Raw genomic sequence first — 24,154 nt, forward strand, 5'->3', positions numbered from 1 at the left:
TTAAGATTTAAAACTTGTCGTCTACTTGAAGGAAATGTTTGGAATAGGAAACTTACAATAATACAACGCCGCATTCTTCGAAGATTGAGGAACAAGACGAGATCTATTAAGAGAATGATTTATTCTCGAAAAAATCTGAATAGTTACATCCAATTACAAACTACACGAAAGTTGCCCCTTTTTCATGGAGATTTACCCATCACAGAGATGCATAGAGGAACAGAACGAACTTCATATATCCCTTTTCCACTCAATCCAGAAACAAGATCGGACGTTATTCCGGTTCGTCTCCATTTTAGTGAAACTCTTCCTCAAGCAAGGCAGCCGATAAGTCATCGAAGGCTTTTTGTTAATAATGTAATAGTCAGCATTACTTCTTTTCAAGTTTCCCAAGGTGATTTCATATCTTTTAAAGAAAATGATACTCTAATCTATTCAGAAATAAGGAGATCCTTCTATATCGAAATTTCAGTTTCTAAAATCATAGGAAAATTCCTGGATAGCCCGGTAAGAATGTGGAGAAGAACCAAAACGGAATGGTTCCGCTTACTTAAAACTAAGAGGGGATGCCGCCTACTACTGAAAGACCCGTTTTTGCAACAGTTGCGTTCTTCTATGCAAGACGAAGACTTAGAAAGAACAAAGAAGTTTGGATCCGAAAAAGTATGCTTAGGCAGTTCTTTCGCTGAGCACAAGAGAATAAAGAGGCATTTTTATCATTTCAAATCGATATTCTTATCGAAGAGAAGGAACGAAAAAACCCTAAATCTTACTACTAGAAAAAGAAGTCCTATAGTTTACAACTCTTCTTTCTATAGTAATTTGACCTCTTGCTCCACCCATCAGTCTTCTATGAAGAGAAAAATAAAAAGCTCTTCCCTATCTACTCATTATTCGAAGGTCAATCATAGAACACTAAAAGCTGTGCTATCTTATGGACCTAACATAGGTCACATCCCTCACGTGCGCCAAGAGCACATTCGATGGCATCCTCTTAAGGTTTAAAGATCCAAACCTTCTTCTTCTTAGCGGAAACGCACGTGGCCAAAACATCTAAAGATCGGCATAGTCGCTCATAGGGGCCTATCTATCCGGATAGAGGATAGTCTATATCTTGATTCACTATTTCCATTTTTCTTTTTATATTTCTTTTTTTTTCTCTGTCTCGTACGAAGCAATGGGAGGCAAGCTATGACGGCAGGATGTGACCTTGCCTTTCGCCCTGCTACCGCCGTTCTAAGTTCTTCTGACTAAACGAAGTTAAGACTAAAGTTTCGGAACTTAAGTTTGCAACTTTTTTCAGCAAAGCTTAGTAAAAATCCCTCCTTCGGCTACCTTGGATCAAGGGTAGAGATAGGAAGTAAGTCAAAGGTAGATCAACAAAAGTCTTAGTATGGGAAGAGTCAGAGCGAGGGGAGAGACTTTCGAAACGAAGGTTAGTCTAAGTAAGGAAATGGGCACTCTGCTCACATCGAAGTAACTGCTGTCTCCCTTATGGTCGACGTTCTCTCCTCCCATCCTCTCCTCTCCCTACCGGTCGCCGAATATAACTCTTCTTTGCCGTTCTGGTTGGCTTAGGGCGGTCGAACTCTCCCCTCCTCTCCTTAACAGTCGAGTGATTTCTCATTCTCTCTCCCTCTTTCTATAGATAAGCGGGTTCTTCGATCATTCTAATGAAATAGGTTCGTTAAAGCCAATTGCTCGAATTCTGTTTTAGATTCCTATTCCACTCCAACCGGTGCAGAACTCTTAACCTTTCTAGGACCCTCTCTACGGCAAGGTGCTGCTCTACTATTTCCACTTGCTCCCTCGTGTATAGCGGTTGAGTTCTTCGCCTTACGGTTTGGCTACCCATTGTCATTCCCTCTCTGTCTAAAGTGAGAGGGGTTCTCTGCGCGCAGTGTAAGATTCCCCTGGATGGGTCTCGTAGGCAGCAGCATTCGTGCTTGCCTTTGCCGTGATTGTCCGTTGTTCCCTTGGTGCGCTGTCATTGACGGTGTAAATCTGTTCGTTCGAGAAAACATGTTGATCTCTTTCCATATCCTATACCCGGTTGTTGCCCTATCAAGATGTGTCCCTTCCTTTGACCCCTTTTCCGATTTCTTAGTGCTGTCCCCCTTGCGTTCCCTCCCTTTGTGAAGAATTCCATTTCCCTTTTTCTCCACTCTTATTTCTTCCTTTCTTATTCTCCTGTTGGAAGTACCTAATCTGCTTTTTGAAATCTTTCATTTCTTATAATTATAAGGTCCTTCCCCTGTATAGAAGTCTGTGCGATTTTTCCCCTTATCTTCTGGCCGACGCTCCCCTTACCGGTATCAGTGCAAGGGCAATTAGTACGGGTTGCCATAGTAGTCTGGATGGATTGGAACAAAGGGATGAAGGAGGGCCGGCCTGCCCAACAAGTAGACCGGAATAACTAGCTTCTAGTCCAACTAGCTAGAGCTCCAGCCCAAGCCTCCAAATCGAAGCTTCGGAGAGCCTTCTCCCATGCGATGAGATGAATTCTGTCTCTCCCTCCAACACCAGACCGTGGACATTTCGTCCGAATTCCTTCAATCCTACCAGCTATTCCTTTCGGGACCCCGGACAAGGAGGGAATAAAGGCAAGCTTTGAAGAGTGGATTTCATTAAAAACAAGGCCTTACCAGCTTGACCTAAGAGGGCGGGCACCTTTCCAACCCGAAAGCTTCTTGCTGAATTTCTCTGTAACTGAATTCTAAAGTTCATCTCTTCATCTTCCCAGCATACCAAAATGAACCGAAATGGAATTGGCTATTGAACAGCCAAACATATTCCGGCCGGCCCTCGTAGTGTGGATGGAGGATGAAGGAAGAACACCTTACTTCTTTCAAAAGACGGAAACAGAGTAATTTTTTCCCACTAGCCTAACTAATGATTTTACCTCACTTTGTTGTATTGTATAGACAAGCCTGACTTTATAGATAGGAATTCAGAAAAGAGTTCTAACTTACCTTCCTGACTGTGCTTCCTGCTTTTGGACCTATTTTCTATTCTAGTGGTAAGACTGTAGTCTACTGCAACAGGAGAAAGGAAAGTAGGCCATCATGATAAGACCCTCTTTACGCTCTCTCTTTCTGCTCGCTCCTGTCAACGAATGAATTTACTACTTGTGTCACTGACATTCCATTAGCATGGTGGACTATAGACCGGCTTTCACGTTCACTCTATAGGAAGGGGACTTAGATTAATCGATTCAATGGGCGAACTGCTTTCCTTTAAAGGTAGCAAGTGATTGAAATGACAAGCTTGTAACTGATATGAAATCGGAAGACAGTAAGTTGGACGAGGAGCTCATGTACCACAGAGTGGGCAAATGCTCCCCTCTTTCAAGAGACTGTTTATGTTCTTGTTTCTTTAGTCTCTTTACCTGCGAGCATGAATTCCTGAACCCAATACTAGGAAAGAGCTTCATACCCTATAGAACTGACAGATCGGCTAGCGAAGATGGCTCAGTCTCAGTAGATCCCTCACTCCTCACCGGCTTACGGAAAGAGAGCCCTAAGGGAGAGAGTTCCGGTACTTCAGGCATATCTATCAATGGGCAAAGACAGGAGAGCCTTCTATCTCTTCCAGTCTTATAAAGGAAAGAAAGCAGGATGAACAGGCTTGAGTGTCGATAGGTGACTTTAAGGTAGGCGCCTATCTCTTATACTATAGCAACGGGAGAAGTCGGGATTGGTGCCCGGAAATCTATAAAAAATTAGCATTTTGCCCAGATAGAACTTTTTCAATTCATGATCTGCTCTACGAAGGGAAAAGTGAAAGTCTCATTTGACAGCTATATAAGATAGACACTTTCTAATTTCCATGTCTGTCTATAAGGGAAATAGGTCAAGTGTCATTTTGCAGCTATATGAGCATGAACATCTACTTTAGAATTTGAATAGTCCTTCCTCCTCTTGTTTCTTTCTTTTTTTTTCCTTTTTTTTTGTTTTTTTTTTCTCTCTCTTTTTTTTTCTTTGTAAATCTTTTTTTTTTTGTAAATATTTTTTTTGCTTTTTTTTTTCTTTTTTTTTTTTTGCTTCTTTATGTTTTTGTTTTTGTTTTTTTTTTCCTTTGATTTTTTTTTGAGGAAACTAATAGCCAAATGAAAACATAAAGGAAACAAAAGAAATGTAGAATATAGAAGTTTGACAACTTAGAAATTCAAAAGTCGCTAGTAAGAACCTTGACAACTTGTGACAAGACCCGCTACCAATATGCGTCTTAGAACTCAAGTAATCAAGGAAGAAAACAAAATAGATATGCAACACAAAGAACTGGCTCTGATACCAAATGATGTGATCTCACCCGAAAACTAGGTTTGAACACACTTTGCCCGATCGTTCTATTGGTTGCTGTAACGTGATGGTGGAAACCGCGACCCATTGCCTATAAAGAGACAAGAACCTTGGTATAGAAACGCCACAACCAACCCACCAAGTTGATTGATAAGTTTTGAACGCCACAAGTTTCATAACTTGATAAGTTCCTAATGTTCCAAAAAGAACTACAAAGAGTATAAAACTCACATTGTTTTTATTCCAAAATTGATTGATCAAAATGAGAACATAAGCAACCTATTTATATGCGATTTGGACACACCTCAAAAGTCATGAATTAAAGATGCAACTTTAATTCATTCAACTTTAAGGCATTAAATTCCATGACTTAAAACTATGAATCTAGACATACTTATGAGACGGGTTCAAGTAACATATGACTCTTACAACTCCTACTCACTTATTTAGGAGAATAAAAACGAAAATTACATAATTAAATTATAAAAATTCGAAATGGGCTTGTTAATGGCTCTTATTGGGTCTTGTAAATCTTTCTTGGACTTGAATTAGGGTAATCCAACCTTAATCGGGTCAAATGGGTCTTCATTCACTTTCTTGAGTACAAACGTCTCTAATTAGCCTGTTTAAAGCCTTATTGAATGCTTTATAGCTCGTGCCTTTGCAAGTGGTCCATTTTCACAATGTTATTAGATGGATCATATCAGAAGTATATTTGGTTTTAGGGTTTCTTGTGACCTTTGTTGGGTTGATTGGATGGCCAAATAGTCCCTTGCTAGTGATGAGGCTTTGGATCTGGATCCATAGAGGTCCAGAGAGCCTCATTCATCAAGCTTTATGAAGAGCAATAGAGGTTATGACCTTGAGTAGTGATATTTGTTGATAATCCTTCATATATGGTCATATAGAGGTTGTATGTGCACCAAGTTTGGGGCTTTACGTGGTGAATCAGTCTAGGAAGGCCAGATCTATGAATTGTTGGAACAGATCTGACCTTAGAAGCGAGTTTGAGTGATTGCATCGCATGGACTCGCCGAGTCCGATGAGCAGACTCGGCGAGTAGCTTGAAGATTGCCTTGGATCGGCCAGTGAGTGGTCCAGTCGAGTCATGGGTTGACTCAGTGAGTCAGGGCGAGTTAGAGAGGGTTGACAGGTGGACTGAGTCGAGCTGGGACTCGCCAAGTTGTTCTTGAGACTCAGCGAGTTGAGTCGGGGTGGCCCCGCGATTCTCCCAGGTGGGACTCGTCGAGTCAGGGGAAGTACTCGACGTGTAAGAAGGGAATCCTAGAGAGTTGGTGAAAACGTCTAGACTCGCCGAGTTGCCCTTGTGCACTCGCCGAGTCCGGTCAAAGTTGACCGTTGACCGTTGACCAGAGTTGACCTGTGTTTGACTTCTTAGGGATAGTCAAGCTTAGAAGATAAAAGTGTTAATAAGAGATGTATGATGTTATAGGGAGATTGTAGCTCGGAGGATTGAGCACGAGTGATTCCGGGATTTGATAGCTATCGATATTCGCGAGGTGAGTCTTCTCACTACACTGTACCCGAAAGGGTTTGATTGTGTGACCGGAAGGTCGGATATGATATGAGACATATGTGCTAAATGTGATATGTAATTGTTATATGTGCTATGTATGTTATGCTTAATGTGGGCCGGAAGGCATTATGTTATGGTCCGGAAGGCAATGATATTATGGGCCGGAAGGCGTTGTAATGTGGACCGAAGGGTTGGCTGGGTAGGACCGGAAGGTTTACCCAGCAGGGACGGAAGTCCCCTGAGACACATGGACCGGAAGGTCAGGGCCTGGAAAGGCGTATGTGCGTAAGTTGTATTTTGGGGAACTCACTAAGCAATCATGCTTACAGTTGTTGTGTATGTGTTTCAGGTACTAGCGAGGACCGTGGGAAGGCGCCGGTGTGATCTGTAACACTGATAGATGATTTATGATCTTGGGATTCATATGATTTGTATTATGACATGAGACGTTGAATGTTTATGCCTTGTTTTGGGTGAAAACACTTTATTTTGAAATGAAAAATTTGTTTAAAAATTTTCGTTGTTACAAATTGGTATCAGAGCCTTGGTTTGAGGGATTCGGGTGCACCTTCGGGCGTAACTGAACTCAAACTGAGGATTTGAGGAAAACTTTTTAAAATAAAGGCATAAAATTTTATAAATGATTTTGTGGTAAACAAGAATGAAGCAGTGTGTACGATCAGCCAGCGCCCGAACGGTAAAGGTCACCAAAATACCTTACAATGTTATGTTAAGAGATATGATATGATATGAATTGTTATGCATGCTAGAAGACTAGGTATTCATGATAGGACTAGAGTGGCCTGATTTGTGATGCGTTAGTCTAGGGAAGTCTGTTGTTATGAGATGCTTTGATAGCGAGCGGGTAGTTAGTGCATAACAAGAGTAGAGTACTCACGATCCGGGGTTTGGGGAGGAAGACTTGGGATGAATGCTGATGCGGTGTGGTCGGTAGTATTGGGCCCGTACTACCGAAGACACCGGGTCAGGGGGCAACCCAAGTAAGAATCCCTAGATATCGGAGACTGAGTAGGGTTGCGTTATCGAGTACGATTATACTCGATAGAGTCCCTGATAGTTTTATGTTCTATTTCAGAGGCATCATGGTTGGACCACGCCACAGACCGAGTACGAGCAGTGTGAGTGACGAGGAGATTCGTCAGATGATTCATGAGGAGGTGGCTGCGGCGATCCGGGCCGAGATTCCGGAGATGTTTGGGTCTATTAAGACCACTTTGATGGAGACTTTTGATGAGCGGTACGCCGCGTTGACTGAGGCTGCAGCCGCTGCAGCTACCGCAGCTGTGGCCGCTGCCAGGCCACAGGGAGGTGACTCATTGCTGTTTCGGGAGTTCAGCAACACGAAGCCACCTGAGTTTGACGGGACGCAGGATCCGATTGCTGCAATGAGGTGGATCGCTGATATCGAGGGGTGCTTCTACACTTGTTCATGTCCGGAGCATCTAAGAGTACGGTTCGCTTTGAACCAGCTCCGTCTGGGAGCGAAGGATTGGTGGAAGTTCGTGACGGCGAACTTCACTTTGGCAGAGATTTAAGCTGTGACGTGGGAGAGGTTGACCTCTATGTTCAGAGACGAGTACGTTCCCCCGGTGGAGAGGGAACGGTTGGTTCAGGAGTTCTTGACCCTCAAGCAAGGTACTGATTCGGTTACGGTGATCACGCGGAAGTTTCATGAGAGGGCGATGTTCTGCCCCGAGCAGGTGTCCACAGAGCAGGCTCGGATGAGCCGATATTTGGGTGTGTTGAGGAGGGATATCCGGGAGTTTGTGTCGAACTCCACATATCATACCTTTGCTGAGCTTCAGGCGAATGCCAGGAAGAACGAGATCGAGTTGGAGACCCAGGCCAGGGAGGAGGCCGAGTCTCAACGGGTGGATCGGCGGCCAGCTCAGTCTCAGCCGGCAGCCAAGCGGACTAAGTCCGCCGATTCGAGGACGGGAGGTCCGAAGGGCCACACTTGCGGAAAGTGCGGCAAGGGTCACAAGGGGACATGTCGATCTGGTGCTTGCTACAAGTGTGGCAAGGAGGGGCACATCGCTAGGGATTTCCCCAAGGGGTTTATGGTTTGCTTTCATTGCAACCAGACCGCCCATCGTAAGGCCGAGTGCCCTCAGCTTCTTCAAGGATCTGCACCTGCTACCAGGGCTACTGAGACTCGACCAGTGAAGGCCGAGGCCCCGAGGGCTCGTGGGAGAGCCTTTCAGCTGACTGCGGAGGAGGTCCGCGCTGCGCCCGATGTTGTGGCAGGTATGCTTTATTTCATGTATTTATTTTGATGTTGAGATGTTATGCTTATGTTATGTTATGCGTAGGTACTTTCCTTGTGAACTCTGTACCTGCTTTAGTGTTATTTGACTCGGGTGCGAGTCGGTCTTTTGTATCTTTGGCCTTTAGTCAGCAGATTAGTGTTAGTCATGAGCCGTTGAGTCGGCCTCTGAGAGTTTCTATAGCTGATGAGAGAGTGATTTGTGCCACGGAGGTTCTCCGGGATTGTGTGTTAGAGATTTTCGGGGTTGAGTTTCCGATTGATTTGATTCCTATTGCGATGGGTGATGTTTGTGTCATTGTGGGCATGGACTGGTTGAGCCGTTTCGGCGTGGTTATCGACTGTGAGCGTCAGCTGGTGACCATACGAGACCCTAGTGGGGGATTTCTTTCAGTGTACGGCGAGGGTACCCGTTCAGGATCAGCTTTTTGTTCGGCCGCTAGGGCGAGACAGTGTCTACAGAAATTAGCCGACTGTCAATATCATTAATATTTTAGATGTAATAAGTTTGGGAAAAACAAATGACCTTGGAGTAGGTCTTACATCCTATCCGAAGTAGAAAAGTTTTGACAGCATAAAGGCCTAACTAAAAGGTACTTACAATACAGGGATAGTTACATAGAAGAGTGCTATATATGAAGACTATTCCTTAAACAAAGGAAAGAAAGGTAGAATATCTCCTACTGGTGACAGTTATCCCTCGGGTGAACACTTAGTTCAACCAGCTGATACTCTACATCAAGCAGGTGCCTTTCGTACCCCCTTTGGCATACTCGGAGCTCTATGACTTCAACTCGAGTTTCAGCTAGCTCTTGCTGCAGGGCCTTGTGGTCTTCCCTAAGTGATCCGTATATGGATAATGAAGGCCCAAAAGGTTATAGGTAGCTTAATGTTGGGCTAGAAAGTTGTTTGGGCTTAATGGCCTATGGGGTATGCATGGTGACATAGTTGATGGATTAGGGTTTTCATAATTAAATTAATAAAAGTTTAATAAATCCAAGACTTCATTTATTGATTGATTCAAAGCTAGGGTGATTATGGAAGCATTTGGAAGGGTATCATTGATGGCTCTCTTTAAACTTTGGGAGTTACACTCTTATCATTGATGGTTCTCTTTAATCCTTGGGAGTTACACTCTACATCTTCTCATAACCGATTACTAGCAATTGAAGACTAATTGAAGACATGGTGGTTACAAGCCAACCAACCAATTATTCATTAAAACTAGTAAATGAAATTTAAGGAAACTCTTGAAATAACACAAAAAAACGTCTACCACACTTAAGAATGACAAAAAAACGTCCATGTCTTCAATTAGTCTTCAATTGCTAGTAATCGGTTATGAGAAGATGTAGAGTGTAACTCCCAAGGATTAAAGAGAACCATCAATGATAAGAGTGTAACTCCCAAAGTTTAAAGAGAGCCATCAATGATACCCTTCCAAATGCTTCCATAATCACCCTAGCTTTGAATCAATCAATAAATGAAGTCTTGGATTTATTAAACTTTTATTAATTTAATTATGAAAACCCTAATCCATCAACTATGTCACCATGCATACCCCATAGGCCATTAAGCCCAAACAACTTTCTAGCCCAACATTAAGCTACCTATAACCTTTTGGGCCTTCATTATCCATATACGGATCACTAAGTCTCTCACATGCATCTTCCAGATGAATGGTACGGATGGTATACATTCTCGCATTGGCGTTAACTTCCGTGATTCAATGGAGAGCTGTCATTCCCTGAATTTCGTTTCGGGCAACTCTATAGACTAGGATTGGCAAAACTCTGTCTGTCGAGCCTCCTTCGCTCCAGTCATAAAAGCTTCGGTCTCCATTGAATGGCGTGGTTTGATTCTGCTCTTGGCTCCATGTTTCCAAGCTTTCCACCTAAGAAGGCGTCGGGCCTTGAAAAGTCGGGCGAGGGTTAGGATTTGGGATTGGAGCCACTGGGGGTAGATTCTCAACTTCTGGCTCGAGATCAAAATCCTATGGAAGGTCTTCTACCAGATCATCATCTAAGGGAAGTTCAGGTTCTGCTTCAGGTTCTGCATTTAGCCCTCTTCCATTCTCTTGGCCGGGAAAGTAAGGGTCGTCGGGGAGGTGGAATTCAGTCATTTATCTAGACGAGAAATGAGGTTAAGAAATTTATCTAACAATTCCTAAATGCGGTGCTAAACAAATAAAAAGTTTCTATAAGGGAAACTTACTGCTACTCCTAAGAAGTTTCTTCTTTGAATGAATAGTGTCTAAAACACTCCTACAGTATTTTAATTTATGTTTTGTTCTCATGTTCTTCTGTATAAGAAGATGTATAATTTGGTAAGTTTTAGGTTTGTTGCAACACCCCAATCGCTCCCTGACTCACGTTCACCATATCTCAAATAAATATAGTTGATCAGGCTATATTTATCCCAGATACGATTACATAACTGCCAAGGTTTGATTGTTGTCTCCAACCATTAAATACTTTTGTTCTGTCCTAGTGAAACTGATTTTAGTATGAATGCTGGTATGTATACTTGGTTAAATATTTTAGTATTTACAGTATAAACTCTTGATCAGAGTATTTTAAATCCCGCTGTGTTTATAGTTTGTATATCCTTTATGGGTTGATACACTCAATTCACTATAAACAATGCTCTGATACCAATATGTCACACCTCCAAACCAGAACGACGGAATCGTTCGAGGACGGATGACTTCATGTAGTATCGTAATAGTTGAATACATAGTAAAGAAAGTAAAACAACCATCATATATATATATATATATATATATATATATATATATATATATGTAATTTAAAAGTTACATTGTTGAATGATACTTGTTTCAAAACAAATTACAATATGATGACAGAATGAGTTTTAAAAACCGACACCTTAGCATCACTTCTCCAAAAGCTGAAGTTTACATGTATTACTGAATCCCTGAGAAATACAAGTAGATTTGAAAGAGTAGATCAACATTTAAGTTGGTGAGTTCATAAGTATTTAGTGTCAATGTTTGTATAAGTTTGATGAAAATGTTTGTAATTGATCAATTCAAATGTTTGTATATGTTTGAAAACTCCTAGAAAGTCCTATATTTTCTACTAGTATAAAAAGTAGTCTTCTACCATGACCCGACTGTTTTGTATGTTTGTTTCTTTGAAGTCTAATATTTTTCCATAAGTGTGTGGTGGTTTAAAAGTTCCAAAACTGTAATGCAATAGTGTTTTTCATGCCTAGAATAGTAAATTTATGTATGTATAAAATCCCTAAGGCATTTGATAACCCCGTAAATCAACGTGTTTTTAATACTCTATGTGAATTTTATAACCATGCTATTGACCCAGACTGCCTGTAACAACGTTCTTCAGGCGTTGGAATGTTATGATGTTTGTCACCCCAGACCTGCCGGTCTAACTGTAGCTAACAGTTAGATGCGAGATTGTCAATCCCGTATAGATCTATGCACAGTTATCACGCTCTCCCTACAAGAGATTATGGTATATAATACAGGACTTCAACTACATACTTGAAAGTACGTGAAGTTGAATGTCTCACAAAACGTAGTATCAAATAGATTTACGTATGAAAAGCCCATTTATTCTTGTATATGATAGTATTTCCTCGATATAGTATTTATAGTATGTAAAATCTCAGGAATATCTAGTAAACTATACCTATTATAGTTTTTCCAAATACGTGATTTGTTTGTATGATAAACCCTAGTGTAGTGTCGACTTTGTATGTAAAGTATAACATTTGTAATAACGTTATTGAACATTTATACTCAAAATATGAATAAAGTGTTTGATATTTATGTAACAACATGTTTCATTCCAAAAGGACAAAGTTTTATCGTGATATGTTGTATGAGAACGCTTTCATATGATAGTTATAAATCACATATGATTGATTTCTTAACAAAAAGCATAGCAAAAGATTGATGTTTTTCACACGAGGATAATCGTGTGTTTACTTGTATCCCTCCCCCCCCCCCCCCTTTAAAAGTGTATAAAAGCATTTACAAGCATTTGAAAACATAGTTGTAGGGGTATGAACTCACTTCATAGATTGAAGAAGGTGAGACGAAAACCGAGCAGAACTTCGACTTGAGAAAGCTGGTTTCTCGGGATTCTCGGGTATCTCGGGAGTGTAAAACCTTCCTTCGGAACTTGGAAGTGAAGACCGGGGCTTCGGGATGGCTTCGAGGGTTTAAACGCGGAGCTTCGGCTCGAGAAAGAGAAGAAATGAGCACCTAAACCTCAAACCATCGGCTCCTATTTATAGCCCTATTTTGGGTGCCACGTCGTGGTCTTCTTCACCATGTTGTGGTGTTGATCTTATCCTCTTCCATGGATGAGACATTTGCTGCCAGCCCTGGCACCCATCAGTCATAGCACCACGTCGTGGGCTTCGGCACCACGTCGTGGTCTGCCTGACAGCCTCGGATTTTGAGTCGCAAACTTGTAAAATCCAAAACTTCCACGTACGAGCTCCGTTTTCGACGTTCTATATATGCACGCGTAGGTGAGAATATACTCTACAACTCTATTTAAGATTTTGTCGGCTAATTTTGACTTTATTTTTAAATAATTATTTTTTAACAGGCTGGGACACGGAAACTCCGTCATAAATCCATAACTTCTTCATCCGACGTCTGTTTTCGTCAGACTTTTTACCGTTGCGCTACTATTGTTGAGATCTTCGATTCTCATTTAGGTTGTTTCGGCCAAAAATCTCTCGATCTCTATTTTGAGTTTTTAGCTGTCTACTTATATATCCGGAACTTGGAAAAATCATAACCTCCTCATACAAAGTCAGATGTGGAATTTCTTTTCACGTACGTTTACGGTTTAATGATATCTATAACTTTCATTTAGATACCTAAGGCTAAATATGATTGCATTGAAACTTCGCGTTTTACGTTTAATGGTATTGCCGGTTTTTCCGTGAATCTTAGATTGGACATAACTTCTTCGTTATAACTTAGATTTTAGTGTTCTGTATATATTTTCTGAAACCCTTGACACGATATCTATTATGTAATCCAGTAGAGACTTTTGAACATTTTATTTTTGACGATAATTTCATTATATCAAAAGAGATTACAATTCTTGACTTTTTAGGTCATTACATTGATTTGACATATCGGGTTGTCACATTAAACAAAGCTCATAAAAGCTTTGCTAAATTGCATTGACTACTTCTATTGTAGAAACCAAAATTTTTTGCTAAATTGCATAGACTTCTATTGTGGGACACAAAAGTTAAACGAAGCTCATCATTGCTTTGCTTAGTTGCGTAGACTTCTGTTGTGGAACTAAAGAATTAAACAATGCTCATCAAAGCTTTGCAAAATTACATAGACTACTTCTATTGTAGAACTCAAGAATTAAACACTGCTCATCAAAGCTTTGCTAAATTGCATATACTAATTCTATTCTAGAACTAAAAAAGTAAACAATGCTCATCAAAGCTTTGCTAATTTTGCATAGACTTCTATTGTGGAATTCAAGAACTAAACAATGCTAATCAAAGCTTTGCTAAATTGCATAGACTACTTCTATTGTAGAACCCAATAATTAAACAATTATAATCAAAGTTTTACTAAATTGCATAGACTTCTAATGTGGGACACAAAAATTAAACGAAGCTCATCATACCTTTGCTAAATTGCATAGAGTTCTATTGTGGAACACAAGAATTAAACAATGCTCATCAAAGCTTTGCTAAATTACATAGACTACTTCTATTGTAGAACTCAAGAATTAAAGAATGCTCATCAAAGCTTTGCTAAATTGCATAGAATTCTACTGTGGAACTCGAGAATTAAATCATGCTCATCAAAGCTTTACTAAATTGCATAGACCACATCTATTGTGGAACTCAAGAATTAAACAATGCTAATCAACGATATGCTAAATGCATAGACTTCTATTGTGGAAATCAAGAACTAAAAAATCATCATCAAAGCTTTGCTAAATCGCATAGACTTCTATTGTAGAACTCAACAATTAAACAATACTCATCAAAGCTTTGCTAAATTGCGTAGACTTCTAGTTTGGAACCCAAGAATTAAACAATGCTCATCAAAGCATTGCTAAATTGCATAGACTATTTCTACTGTGGAACTAAAGAATTAAATAATGCTCATCAAAGCTTTGCTAAATTGCATAGACTACTTCTATTGTGGAACTCAGGAATTAAACATTGCTCATAAAAGCTTTGCTAAACTGTATAGTCTTCTATTGCGAAAATCAAGAATTACGCAATGCTCATCAAAGCTTTGCTAAATTGCATAGACTATTTCTATTATAGAACTCAAAAATGTAAACATTGCTCATCAAAGCTTTGCTAAATTGCTAGTCTATTGTGGAACTCTATAGTTAAACAATGCTCATAAAAGCATTGCTAATTCGCAAAGACTACTTCTATTGTAGAACGCAAGAATTAAACAATGATCATCAAAGCTTTGCTAAATTGCATAGACTTCTATTTTGGAACTCAAGAATTAAGCAATGCTCATCAAAGCTTTGCTAAATTGCATAAAAAACAAAAGAATTAAACAATGCTCATCAAAGCTTTGCTAAATTGCAAACTTCTATTGTGGAACTCAAGAATTAAAAAATGCTCATCAAAGCTTTGCTAAATTACAGAGACTACTTCTATTGTAGCACCCAAGAATTAAACAATGCTTATCATAGCTGTGCTAAATTGCATAGACTTTTATTGTGGGACACAAGAATTAAAAGAAGCTCATCAAACCTTTGCTAAATTGCATAGACTTCAGTTATGGAATTCAAGAATTAAACAATGCTCATAAAAGCTTTGCTAAATTGCATAGACTAATTCTATTGTGGAACTCAAGAATTAAACAATGATCATAAAAGCTTGGCTAAATTGGATATACTTCTATTGTGGAAACCAAGAATTACACATTGCTCATCAAAGCTTTGCTAAATTGCATAGACTAATTCTATTTTACAGCTCAAAAAGTAAACAATGCTCATCAAAGTTTTGCTAAATTGCATAGACTTCTATTGTGAAACTCAAGAATTAAAGAATGCTCATTAAAGCTTTGCTAAATTGCATAGACTTTTATTGTGGAACTCAACAATTAAACGATGCCCATCAAAGCTTTGCTAAATTGCATTGACTACTTTTATTGTAGAACCCAATAATTTTTTTCTAAATTGCATAGACTTCTATTGTGGGACACAAAAATTAAACGAAGCTCATCATAGCTTTGCTAAATTGCATAGACTTCTGTTTTGGAACTAAAGAATTAAACAATGCTCATCAAAGCTTTGCTAAATTACATAGAAATACTTCTATTGTAGAACTCAAGAATTAAACACTGCTCATCAAAGCTTTGCTAAATTGCATATACTAATTCTATTCTAGAACTAAAAAAGTAAACAATGCTCATCAAAGCTTTTCTAATTTTGCATAGACTTCTATTGTGGAATTTAAGAACTAAACAATGCTAATCAAAGCTTTGCTAAATTGCATAGACTACTTCTATTGTAGAACCCAATAATTAAACAATTATAATCAAAGTTTTACTAAATTGAATAGACTTCTAATGTTGGACACAAAAATTAAACGAAGCTCATCATACCTTTACTAAATTACGTAGACTACTTCTATTGTAGAACCCAAGAATTAAACAATGATCATCAAAGCTTTGCTAAATTGCATAGACTTCTATTTTGGAACTCAAGAATTAAACAATGCTCATCAAAGCTTTGCTAAATTGCATAAAAAACTAAAGAATTAAACAATGCTCATCAAAGCTTTGCTAAATTGCAAACTTCTATTGTGGAACTCAAGAATTAAAAAATGCTCATCAAAGCTTTGCTAAATTACAGAGACTACTTCTATTGTAGCACCCAAGAATTAAACAATGCTTATCATAGCTGTGCTAAATTGCATAGACTTTTATTGTGGGACACAAGAATTAAAAGAAGCTCATCAAACCTTTGCTAAATTGCATAGACTTCAGGTATGGAATTCAAGAATTAAACAATGCTCATAAAAGCTTTGCTAAATTGCATAGACTAATTCTATTGTGGAACTCAAGAATTAAACAATGATCATAAAAGCTTGGCTAAATTGGATATACTTCTATTGTGGAAACCAAGAATTACACATTGCTCATCAAAGCTTTGCTAAATTGCATAGACTAATTCTATTGTACAGCTCAAAAAGTAAACAATGCTCATCAAAGTTTTGCTAAATTGCATAGACTTCTATTGTGAAACTCAAGAATTAAAGAATGCTCGACAGTCCTTTTTGAATCGATAAGATCAAATTGAAAGTTTATAATTGGAAAAATAAGATCCTTTCCTTTGCTGGAAGATTACAGCTCATAAATTCTGTTTTTGCTTCAACTCATATTTATTGGGCTTCTATTTTTAAAATTCCTATTGCTACTATTAAGGAGATTGAATCGATTTGTAGAAGTTTTCTGTGGGCTAAAGGAGAACCAGTCAAAGGGAAAGCCAAGATCAAATGGAGTGATGTTTGTAAACCAAAGATAAATGGAGGTCTTGGAATTAAGAACTTGAGATTCTGGAATGATGCTTTGTTATCCAAGCATGTTTGGAATTTGATCAATAACAAAAACTCTCTGTGGGTTCAATGGATGAGAGAAAATTATATTGGTAAAAGGAATTTTTGGGATATATGGCAAAAGAAAAGTATAAATTGGACTTGGAAGAGATTTTTGGAATTGAGGAAAATTATGAGACCTCATGTTGCTTCATGTATTGGAGATGGTAGGAATACTTCATTGTGGCATGATTGGTGGCACCCAATTGGTATTTTAAGTACAATTATTGCTAGGAGGGATTGGATTAGAAATGGCTTTAATGATGAATCTTTAGTCAGTGATGTTATGACAAATGATTCTTACACCTGGCCTGCTGATTGGGTAAATAAGTTTCCTGGATTGATTGATGGGCCCATGTTTTGCAATATTGGAAATAATAGGGATATGATTGTTTGGAGGGATATGAAAGGCATGAGTAAAAAATTTTCTTGTAAGCAAGTTTGGAGAGATATTAATAACTTTGGAGACAATGTTAGCTGGGCGAATTGTGTTTGGTATAGGAATTGTATTCCCAGGAATGCCTTTATCTTGTGGCTTGCTGTGCTGAATAGATTAAAGACTCAAGATCGAGTTAAAATTTGGGAGAAGTCAGGTTCATTGCTATGTCCTTTCTGTTTTACCATTTCTGATTCGCATGACCATCTTTTCTTTCAATGTGAGTTCTCAAATGCTATTTGGAATCATTGTTGTTCCAAGTCTGGGATTGATGTTTATTATTCCAATTGGAATGATTTAGTTCTTAAAATTAGTTCTGGATTAAAGTCTAGAACTGTTGAGAATTTGATCAAAAAATGGGTGTTGGCTAGTTGTGTTTATCATATTTGGAAAGAAAGAAATTTAAGAATTTTTTGTAAGCTGAGAAATTCGGATAAAGGAGTGATTTTTTGTATTGAGAATGAAATTAAATTGAAGTTGATAGGGTTGAGGAAAATGAATATCATGGTCAGTGAGGAAGTGTTACAGACCTGGGGTATATTTGGAAGTAATTTTTTGTAATAAATGAAGGACTATATCTGGGCTTTCGGTGATGATTCTTTCAGGTTAGACATTTGGGTTAATATGGGATTGAGGGTTAGTTTGGCTGCCTTTATGAGAGATTTGTATTGGGGGTATTTTCGGAAAGGCAGAATTAAAGGAATTGATGATTTTCAAGGAATTGACGGATTATTTCACTGGATTAAGAGCTTGCTCTTGATTTATGTGATTTGTACCTTTGGGATTTTGTATTTGGATATGATCTTTTTTGAGATTATTCAAATGGAAAATCCTAGACATGTGATTGATGCCATGTCGAGTCTGCAACTGGTTCTAATTCTTTGGTGAATTTGGTGCTCCTTTTATTTCTTGTTTTGTGAATGCAGGATGTTCTATCTGCTGTTGATTGTCAATATTGCTGAAGTTGGGTTTACACATAGCAGGAGGTTCAATTTGAGGAGTTATATTGTGAGGATAAAGGATATTAGATGGAGTAACAGAGAGTGGATACAAGAGCTGATTGGTAGGAGAAAATGCTGGACTAATATCGTGAAGGTGTTGCAGTGGAATTTGGTTAATGTAAAGGACAAGGATTGCGACAGGAGATTTGGGACTAATTGTCGTGAGGGGCTTTCCTGTTTTCTTTTTGATGTTATGTTTATTTGTGGTTTAGTTTATTGGGATTTCCTTGTTTTTTGTAGTTTGTGGGTTTTGAACTTGAGGTTTTTTTTTCTTAAAGGTTAGCTTATGGATTAAGGGTTTTTTTACGGGCCTTACCCCTTGCTTTGGTTTCTTTATATTTTGGAGGTTTGGTTGGAGCAAGGGGGTGAAGTTACCTTTTTTCCCTCTTTCAATAAGTTTTTGGGCTACCTTTAAGGAATTTAGGGTGTTTTGGGGTTGTGAGTGGTTATTTCTTCTTATTAGGAAATGGTTTGGTAGTTGGTTATGGATAGGATGGTTATATTTGTATTTTGGTTGATTTTTTGTTCCTTGTATTCTTTTATTCTTTTTAATAAAGTTTGCTGAGCTTTGGCTCTTTTCAAAAAAAAAGAATTAAAGAATGCTCATTAAAGCTTTGCTAAATTGCATAGACTTTTATTGTGGAACTCAACAATTAAACGATGCTCATCAAAGCTTTGCTAAATTGCCTTGACTACTTCTATTGTAGAACCCAATAATTTTTTTCTAAATTGCATAGACTTCTATTGTGGGACACAAAAATTAAACGAAGCTCATCATAGCTTTGCTAAATTGCATAGACTTCTGTTTTGGAACTAAAGAATTAAACAATGCTCATCAAAGCTTTGCTAAATTACATAGAAATACTTCTATTGTAGAACTCAAGAATTAAACACTGCTCATCAAAGCTTTGCTAAATTGCATATACTAATTCTATTCTAGAACTAAAAAAGTAAACAATGCTCATCAAAGCTTTGCTAATTTTGCATAGACTTCTATTGTGGAATTCAAGAACTAAACAATGCTAATCAAAGCTTTGCTAAATTGCATAGACTACTTCTATTGTAGAACCCAATAATTAAACAATTATAATCAAAGTTTTACTAAATTGCATAGACTTCTAATGTGGGACACAAAAATTAAACGAAGCTCATCATACCTTTACTAAATTACGTAGACTTCTATTGTGGAACTCAAGAATTAAACAATGCTCATCAAAGCTTTGCTAAATTACGTAGACTACTTCTATTGTAGAACTCAAGAATTAAACAATGCTCATCAAAGCTTTGCTAAATTGCATAGAATTCTATTGTGGAACTCAAGAATTAAATCATGCTCATAAAAGCTTTGCTAAATTGCATAGACTACATCTATTGTGGAACTCAAGAATTAAACAATGCTAATCAACGATATGCTAAATGCATATACTTCTATTGTGGAACTCAAGAACTAAACAATCATCATCAAAGCTTTGCTAAATCGCATAGACTTCTATTATAGAACTCAATGATTAAACAATACTTATCAAAGCTTTGCTAAATTGCGTAGACTTCTAGTTTTGAACTCAATAATTAAACAATGCTCATCAAAGCATTGCTAAATTGCATAGACTACCACGACTGTGGAACTAAAGAATTAAATAATGCTCATCAAAGCTTTGCTAAATTGTATAGTCTTCTATTGTGGAAATCAAGAATTATGCAATGCTCATCAAAGCTTTGCTAAATTGCATAGACTATTTCTATTATAGAACTCAAAAAGTAAACATTGCTCATCAAAGCTTTGCTAAATTGCTATTGTCACACCCCGAAAACCGAAGGCGGAAACATTTATGGGGTTGACTCCACGTTGAGTATCAAATCCAATGCACATAGTAAGTAAAGTAGAACAACCATTACATTACATATAGAAAAGTTTTACATTTGTTTCAAAAGTAAGGTTAATTAGTTGTGATACATAGTTTATAATAACAAAACGAACTGGTCTTCTGCGCACTCCAACCTGGAACAAAATGATCTTCAGGTACCTGTTCTAACGCTGACTTGAGAACACAAGCGGTTTGAAAATCAGCATAACGTTGGTGAGTTCATAAGCGGTTTTTGTTTTGTGAAAATGTTCGAGTTTCCTTTCTGTTTTCTGAAAATGTTACATACACCAAGAAAATCCCATATTTTCTTAAAAAGGTTGGTTATTGTTTCTCAACATGTAAAGTAAAGTAAGGTTGTACAGTGAAAACACTTTTACTCTTGTGAAATGTACAGTTAGGTTATCTGGTTTGTTATACTATTCTGGTTATATACAAATGTATTTCCGGGAAGGTCCCATACCTTCCTGGTTATTGGTTATCAAGTGTAAAAGATGTATTCTGAAAAACATGTTTACCCTTCTGAGTTGTAAAGTTACCCGGTTTGTTACCCTTTTCTAGTTATGTATAATGTTTCCCAGGAAAGTCTCATACTTTCCTGACTGTTGGTTACCAATGTGAAAGATGTATACTGAAACCTGGTTATCTTGTGAAATATGTTAAGTTGTTCATTATTACTGTTAAGTAAATTTCTGTTATCCTAATTGCGAGTTCCAAAACCATACAATAGACTAGATGTGGCAATAAGTAGTCCACATCACCTTATGACTTTCGTCACCCTTGAACCATTTCGGTTCGGCTGTAGCTAGCAGCCAGGTGAGGGGTAGTCAGTCTCGTATAGATCTATACACTCAAGTCACGCTCTCTAATCCCAGAGATGTCCCTATGTAAAATGAACGTTGGTTCGGGGCTTGATTATCATATGAACAAAAGATCGCAGTGTACCTGTCTAATGCGGACCTGAGAATACAAGCAGTTTAAAAATCAGCATAAAGCTGGTGAGTTCATAAGCGGTTTGTTTTTCTGAAAATGAACGAGTTTCCTTTGGTTTTTTGTAAAAGTTATGAATCCAAGAAAATTTCATATTTTCTTATAAGTAAGTTTAGTTATCCATTAGTTACACGGTCTAGTTAAGAACAGTTCAGTTATCCCAGGAAAAACCCTTATTTTCCTAAAAGTTTGAGTTTGGTTATTGAATCCAAATGTAATATACAAGTATCTACCATACATAAAATGTTTGTGTGAAGTTTCCTGAAAGCCTGGTTATCCTTGAAATGTATGATAGTTTTAACATGTATATAAAACTATTATGCGGAAAGTAAACTAATTCTTAAGGTTATTAGCTTACTAAATTCATTATTACCAACAAGTAAATCTCCGTAATCTAAATTGCGAGTTCCATAACGATACGACAGACTAAAAATGGCAATAAGTAGTCCATTATCAATTTATGACTTTCGTCACCCTTGAACCTTTCGGTTCGGCTGTAGCTAGCAGCCAGGTGTGGGGTAGTCGGCCCCGTATAGATCTATACACTCAAGTCACGCTCTCCCTCCAGGAGATTCTGTAACAACCCAAAGTTCATACCATTATTTTGTAATCCTTTTCGTAACCCATTTCGATAAGCTATTCGTCGTTTTCAATTTCGTTTCCGTTTATACAATTAAATTAAGTCATTAATTTGAGATTATTATTATTATGACTTAATGGGTGTCCCAACGCATTTAGAACTCATTTTAACACCCCATTCTAGTAATCGGAAAACAATTTAGAATTAACCATATCGGGTTACGGCAACTTGATCGGGTTTGACCAGAAGCCCCGTATAACGTCGGTATCGGGTAATATTCCACCGTGTCCAAATCATAAACACTATTTAAAGTGGTCTAAGCTTCCATTTGAAGCTTTTGCTCTCTCTCACCACACTCTCTCTAACCTCTCTCCTCAATCCAAATTCAAGGTCCAAAAACATTGATTTAAGGCTTCAAATCCTTAAGGTGACTTCCTTAACTTGTTATTCAACCTCTTTAGCCTTCAAATCCAAGTTTAAACATTGATTTAGGACCATCTTCATGAGTTCACGGCCCTGGAGCATGCTTGGGCCGTAAACTCAAATAAATTGGGTTTTTGAGCCTTAAAACCCCTCCAAACCAACTTTAGGACTTAGATATGACTTTATGGCTTACCAATTCGGACTTAGAACACCTTAATCATGATTTTTGAGGAGTAAACATAAGTTTACTGCCCAAGAACATGCTTGGGCCGTAAACTCATCCTCATGGAGAGTAAACTCATTTTTAAGTGTTTAAAAGTCATGTAAACACACCATTAGCCTTGGAATAAATCCTAGAACCAACCAAAATCAATTTGGGGACCTTAAACTTAATAAAAACTCTTCATTTGAGAGTTTACGGCCATAACCCCCCAAGGATAGGTTCTAGGGCCGTAAACTCATTAAGATAAGTCAAATGGTGCCCGAAATTCATCCTAAGGCTTGTAACAATTGTTTGAATCACATGTGATTGGTCTAAGGCAATTAAATCATCAATCTAAGAGGGATATAGGAGCTTACGGCCGTAAACTCCCTTTAATGGTGTTCTTGGTGATTTCATCCACTTCCATGCCTTAGATAAATTCATACCAACCCTCCTCAAGTGTTATCTTGCCATTTAGCACCATAAAACCCTCAACCATGAGTTCATGGCCAAAAACTCCATAAGGAGTTTACTCTTGAAGAGTAAACTCATTTCCCAAGTCCCACATGTCCGTAGATGTCACCCGGGTCACTCCAAACACTTGATTTGAAGTGTTTTCGCTCATTGGAGTGTATTATCATATCTAATTAATGGTTTAAAATCTAATTAGATACATTTGGATATTATTTCATATTACATAGGAACCTCGCATGTTAACAGGCCCCGAACCAACGTTTAGCATCCAAATAATCGTGTTTTCTCGTCTGGTGAGTTCATACCCCTACCCTTTTTCAATGTTTTCACTGTTTTCAGGGGGGAATACAAGCAAAGTACAAGGGATATTTGTACTTATAAACTTGTTTTACATGTGTGTGTTTCATAATTCATATACTTTTAACACTGATAATCGTAACAGATAACCGTTTGAAACTTGCAGGATAATCATACACATTATTTGTGAAATTAGTTATAAGCTGTTATGTTTTATATTTCACAAATGGTATTCCATATTTTATCAGTTAAAAGCATGACATTTGAACCTTTAACATAAAATTTACTATACTGTTTTGTCCTCGGTAACACTCCATAGAGATACGCGAGTGGAGGATTATTGTATTATTACTAGTAATTGTTAATCCTATATAATTGGAGACACGTCCTTGGTGAGCACTCCACAGAGATACGCGAGTGGAGGACCGCATCTGTAACCAGAATCTCTTAGATAGGGAGCGTGACTTGAGTGTATAGATCTATACGGGGCTGACTACCCCGCACCTCGCTGCTAGCTACAGCCGAACCGAAATGGTTCAAGGGTGACGAAAGTCATAAGGTGATGTGGACTACTTATTGTCATATCTAGTCTATTGTATGGTTATTGAACTCGCAATTAGGATAACAGAGATTTACTTAATAGTAATAATGAATAAAGTAATTAATTTACTTTGTAAATATTAGTTTCATATACGTGTTAAAACTAATACATCTTTCACAGTTCATAACCAACATTTAGGAAAATATGGGATTTTCCTGGGGAAACACTTGTACATAATTAGAATCGTGTAACATTTCAGATAACTAAAACTTTCACAATTGATAACCAACATTCAGGAAAATATGGGATTTTCCTGGGGAAACATTTGTACATAACCAGAAATGTGTAACAAACCAGATAACTAAACTTTACATATCACAAGGGTAAACATGTTTTTAGTGTACATCTTTACATTACATTTTGGGGATTTAGTAACCAACTTTTAAGAAAATATGGGATTATCTTGGTGTGTAACATTTTCATAAACTAAAACGAACTTGTACATTTTTCACAAAACAAAACCGCTTATGAACTCACCGACGTTATGCTGATTTTCAAACTGCTTGTATTCTCAGGTCCGCATTAGACAGGTACCCGATGATTCCTTTTGGCG

The sequence above is a fragment of the Lactuca serriola genome, chromosome 6 (assembly GCF_051521515.1).
Source record: "Lactuca serriola cultivar US96UC23 chromosome 6, Lser_US96UC23_V15, whole genome shotgun sequence".
NCBI lineage: Eukaryota > Viridiplantae > Streptophyta > Magnoliopsida > Asterales > Asteraceae > Lactuca > Lactuca serriola.